Source organism: Capra hircus, chromosome 11, assembly GCF_001704415.2.
Source record: "Capra hircus breed San Clemente chromosome 11, ASM170441v1, whole genome shotgun sequence".
Classification (NCBI taxonomy): Eukaryota; Metazoa; Chordata; class Mammalia; order Artiodactyla; family Bovidae; genus Capra; species Capra hircus.
In genome coordinates this window covers 65,412,003-65,418,002 of record NC_030818.1, presented here as the reverse complement: position 1 = coordinate 65,418,002, position 6,000 = coordinate 65,412,003, and positions in this window count along the sequence as shown.

Here is a 6,000-nt window from a genome sequence, read left to right as displayed (position 1 = left end):
GATTTAGTTATTACTATATCATAACAGAATGGATACCATTTACTGAGTACTTGTTATAAATATTGGGTCAAATCCTTACAAATATATTTCTTATTTAATTCTATATACAACTCATGAGACAAGTTCCAGTTTTATTCCCATTTTGTATAAGGAACTGATAGAGTTCTCAGTGATTTGTTACTTTAACATTACATGTTTAACTATCATGCTATACTTCCCCAAATAAACCATGCTCACTGGCTACCCACACTTCAATTTCTTTACAGATAGGGTTATCAGGTTAGTTTTGTTTCCTGACTCTTGTGTTGCAGACCTGAGTTGCAGACCAGAGTTTTTCATTTTTTGCAGACCAGAGTTTTTCATTTTTTGCAGACCAGAGTCCTTGTTTCCTGACATGTTGCAGACCAGAGTGGCAGCTGTAGGTGACGGCAGATACAGCTCCAAAAATGGCACTCATCTGGCTCCCTTTTTATCCCCAAATCACAGATGCAGTGAGTGATGCTTGTGCTAATTTTCAGCCTATAAGTAGATGCTAATTCTACAGAACCTCTCCTGAAGGAAGGGTGCACAGTGCCTGCTGCTGTGCTGTCTATGGGTCAAGATATTGATTTGAATAAAAAATGCCTTCTGTTTCTCTCTCCTTTTTGTGAAAGATCAAATGTGTGAAAATAAAGGCTGTATGAAAAGTAAAAGAGAGGTCACTAAATTCACAGCCCAAATTATTTTGCTTTAGTTGGAGGGACTTAATAGATTCTGATCTATGTAGTTGGCTATACATTTTCTTTTCTGTTAAAGAAATATGAAGTGATTAGTTTTTGGTCCTTGAATTTTTCTTCTTTATTTCTTTATTTTTTTTAAAGAAAGATTGATTTTTTTTTTAAATTGGAGTATGGTTGCTTTACACTGTTGTGTTAGTATTTCTCTTGTACAACAAAGGGAATCAGCCATACATACACATATATCCCCTCTTCTTTGGATTTCCTTCCCATTTAGGTCACCAAAGAGCACTGAGTAGAGTTCCCCGTGCTAGTTATCTATTTTACGCGTAGTAGTGTATATGTCAGCCCCAATCTCCCAACTCACCCACTCCTGCCTTCCCCCTGGGTACCCATACCTCTATTCTCTATGTCTATTTCTGCTTTAGAGCCCATTGTTTCTGAGTCAGGAAGTCAAGACTCATTGGATGATCATGACTACATAGATGAGGTTGGAGGAACACAGAAATCTAGTGAAGGGACCACCTGTTGACCTGTCAGTTATGGATGATTTTCATGTGCTATCTATTAACAGTCCATGGACAGACGCATGTTATTAAACATTTACTCTGTGCCAGAAACTGAGTAAATTAAATTCGCTATCTACTTCAAGCTTTGATTTCAGGAAAGAAAGGATATACCTTAAAACCATGAAGGGATGTTCTGCTTCTTTTGCATCTGTAATGCATTTGTTCTTTCCTTTAATTTCTTTTTTTTTTTTAATTTTTTATTTTTTTTAAATTTTAAAATCTTTAATTCTTACATGCGTTCCCAAACATGAACCCCCCTCCCACCTCCCTCCCCACAACATCTCTCTGGGTCATCCCCATGCACCAGCCCCAAGCAAGCTGCACCCTACGTCAGACATGGACTGGCAATTCAATTCTTACATGACAGTATACATGTTAGAATTCCCATTCTCCCTTTAATTTCTTTTGTTTAATTTTTCCTTATTAGTAATCTACAGAACATAGTACTCAGCCTAGAGTAGAAAGTGTATTTTAGGTTACAGTGATTTTAAAAAGTAACTATTTTATGTAAAGTTCCCCAAATTTTTATGAGAAAGTGTTATTTTATATTTCAGGATGCTTTTTGTTTTGTTTTAAAGTGGTTGGAGGGGGCCTAAAGTGAAATTCTTATTGATATGAATTTCCATCCTTTTAGTATGACCCACAGTAAAAAACATTATAACCTAGCATATGTGTGGGTGTATATATATATGTATACATATATATATATGTATGTATATTAGTTCATGAAACTTTTCATGTTTTATGTATAAATATATATGAATATATATATACTATATAAACATATGTTATTATATATATAAAACATGAAAAGTTTCATGAAATATTCTTGTATGGCATAATAAAAACAAATTTTATATCAAATGTGAATTTGTTAATATTTAAACACCACAAGATGTGTCATACAGTCTATTCGCCCTTATTTCTTGCTTTTAATTTTGTTTTTAAATGTTAAATAAAACTTGGTAAATTAACCAAAGCAATTTAGGCAAATGTTCCAATTGCCAATTTAATTCTGCTTATAAAAATATGGAAAGGTCAGGTGGCTAGTGAATTTTGTCTGGCTCAGGCCTTGATCTCAGAAGGAATCATTTGCCATTCAAATGCTAAGGGTCCAATAGAAAATCTGCCCCCAATTTCTCTTTAGCTTTTAGAGTTCCTGAAATCTAATCCTGTGAACAACCTTGAACCTTGCCTCAACCTCTCTGAACTCTCATCACACATGTTAAATGAGGGAGTAGTCTATGTGACTCTCTTGATCCCTTCCAGCTTCAAAGGTTTGTAATTCCATGATATTTTTTATTTGAAGTTGGGGTACCTTAGAAGACAAAGTCACCTCAAATGTACTCTAGGCATTAAGTAAGAATTTCTAGAACCACAAATGCTTTCCAGTTGAAGTTTCTCTAAAATGTTGACAGATGTGGAGAGAGCATTATCGAAGGCTTAATTTTACATTTGCATTCAGATCTGCTGTTTCAATGGGGGCATTTTTATAAAATAAAAATGTGTTACTGCTGTTCTTGGGATTCTCCTGGTTCTGCAGTGGATTTAATTAGTGAAAGCATTGGATACTTATGTGTGCTCTGGTTCTTGGGAGGCTTAGCCGTTGCAGGGCTTAGGGCATCCCATGGAAAGAGTGGTCCAGTTTTTTATTGTTGTATTACGACTACTATGTTTCTAGTTGTGTGAAGGAATGACAGTGGCAGCTATGCCAACCTCGAAGTATATTCTGAGCATTCTTCAGAGGCCTGGAGAATGGCATTTCAGCTAACTTTAGTAAAAATAATCTGAATAATGGCCTGAAGTGAACCTACCTCTCTTGGTGATGTAGCTCACTTGCCAAAAAGGTGAATTGCTTTTACATTTTCTCCATATACGGCTCTGCGAATGTGTGAGTGCTCAGAGTAGTAAACTAAATGAATTGACAGAAAGAAAGCATTTAGGGAGCTCCTATGTATCTGGTATAGAGAGTTCAGCAATCAGCAAGGGCTTGGAAAACTTTATCCTCTTAGTCCAAACGCAACTGAAGTTTTTCTTTGTCAAATTGATTTTATAGAGAACATAGCCAATGTGTTCATTTATAGTGCGAAATTCGACCAACATATGGTCTGGAATATTTATGCAAATACGACCTGTGTGTGCTCTCACCATTGGCAGCGTGCAGGAGAAGTCAAATGATTACTCGCAAGTTGCTGGGTGACGCTGGAATTCCGACAAGGAGCATGATTTACATGAGTGGAGAATTTAAGGCCATAGGGCCTAGACAGTCTATTTGTCCATCTCAAAAAGAGAAATTGAAATGCTCCTAGCCTCTTGGCTAAGCCCTTTTTCTCCCTCTGAACAGCAACTGGGTACTGGGAAGAAAATCATCTATCCTTGAACGTTGCTGTGAAGGATAGAGATTATTCACACCTAGCACAGCATCTGGTGAATTATAAAATGATAGTTGTTTTAACCTTTCTGACAGGATTTTTGCATCTAAGTATTCTTTTTCCCCTTTGAAAAATATTTTCTTTCTTTTTTCTACAACACAGGTGACAGTAATAATTGTTAAAACTGGCAGAAATTATAAAAATTTGGAAAATTCAGTAATGCAACAAAAAAAGATAAAAGAGTAAGTGTAATATACACAGACAAAAACCTTTTGTTGATATTCTGGTATATCATCTTCCTTAAAATGTGGCTCCATTCTAAGTATAATTCTTTAAGATGGAAGGGCAGGACTAACTTGATGCCAGTAAAAATGACTGTATATTCACCTTTTGTGTGAACCCTGGCCTAGTCCATCTACCCCACAGAAAAGTTTTTCATAATTCAATTCTGCCTTCTTCATCTCAGGCTAGTGAAAAGAAATAATGGGAAATAGAATTTCTGGATCAGGGCTTCAAATCACACTAAGCCAGATAAGTCAGTAGCAGGCTAGACGTGATCAGTGGGAAAAAAAATGCTGGTATTGTTATTTTCAATGTGATTCTTGGTAGCTTGAATCTCAGATCTGTTGAATGCGGTTAGAGGTGGGAAAGGAATTGGGGGAGGGGAGAAAGAGGTGGGGAAGGGAAAAGAGGACAAGAGAGGTGTTTAGCTTTCATTTGCCGGTGTGGTACCCGCTGCTTTGTTTATGGATTTGATGCTATTCATACAGTCTTTGCAATATTAATTTTTAATTTACAATGCTCATTAGGAGACACTTAAAACAGAACAATTATCATTTATCTTGATATATTATTTACTAGGACTGACTGTCATGGTTAGGGGCCCATGATTAGTGAGAGGGGGCTCCGGAAGAGCTTCTCAAAGGTGCCGGAGGTAAAAGGATAGGAGCTTAGGAAGCAGTCCTCAAAACCCAAGACCCAAAGTTCTGATGTCAAAGCAAAAGCCACACCATCCTAATCAAGACACAGGAGGCCCCCTCCTAGATAAGCCTGGAACAGTACTTAATGAACCTGCAGGATCATATTAATGAGACGCTCTGTTAGGCCACCAGCTCATCAATTATTCATCCAGCTGCATTCCTGATACTTTGCTATCTTCCTCCTCTTTTTGCATTGGTGTGATTACTTTTATTAACCCTCCATTTCCTTACCTAGAATGCACACAAAGCTTTCTGTTCTGTAGCTTCCTATTCTTGTGCCTAAGCACCATCTCTTCTGAATACTCAGCTGCAATCTCACACATGGTGATGGAAATCTGCTGGAGGGGAGTCTCACTTCAGAGTTTCAGAGAATTAGGGCACCCTGGATTTTCTGCTTCCCTAATACTCAGAGCCTGGCTTTGACAGTGTTCTCATTACACTGTGTTATAATTACCTATTTATGTGTGACCTTTCCACCACTAGACTATGAACTCTTAGAGAACGAAATGTCATCTTTATTTATTTTTGTATTTTCATTCCCAACATAATGCCTGACACATGGCATACATTTATTAAATGAGTGAGTGAGTGAGTAAATGAATGAATGGATGGATATTTAGGAGTATTCAGTCCTGCTAATATTCAGCCTAATGTTCAGGTTAATAGTCAGTCTATTTATAGTCAAGCAGACTGTGAGATGGAGACCTGAGCACAGCCTACAAGTTTCACAGGAAAATAAACAAAACGAAACAGAATTGTGTATGTACAGTATGGATCAAGCAGGTAAAGATGTGTTTGCAGGCTTGAAGCAAAGTACTGAAATTTATCTGATACTCAGTTCTACACATGCTTATTTTTTTTTTTTTTGCTTATTTACGAAATAACATTAAATTTGGACGTGACTTTAGGAATAGATTGTATTTCACTAGGACTGAGTGTCAAGGTCAAGATGACTAGACAATTTGTAGGAGGATTTCACTGAGCTTTCATGAGAGAGACCAACGAGGTTGGAATGAGTGAGGTGTGGAGGAGGACAGAGGCCAAGGACTGGGACTTATCCTCAGAGTGTTTGGTTCACTCTCTTGAAGTCAACACGAAAGCCAAGGAAGCCAGTTTCCATTCCTCCGGAAGTAGAATACTGGTGGGCTGTGATGCCAACCAAAGTCTTTACCTCATGTAGTGAGAAGAATGGGAGAGGACTGGAAATACTTCCCTTTGATCCTGGATGGATAGGGTAATATTAGAAGGGGTGGTGCTACCCTAGAGCCAGATTTAAAAGGGGAGGGAAAGGCAGAAATGAGTCTGAAGAAATATTTTGACATTCCACTCCCGAGGAATAGCCTCTACCAGTTAGAACTATTCA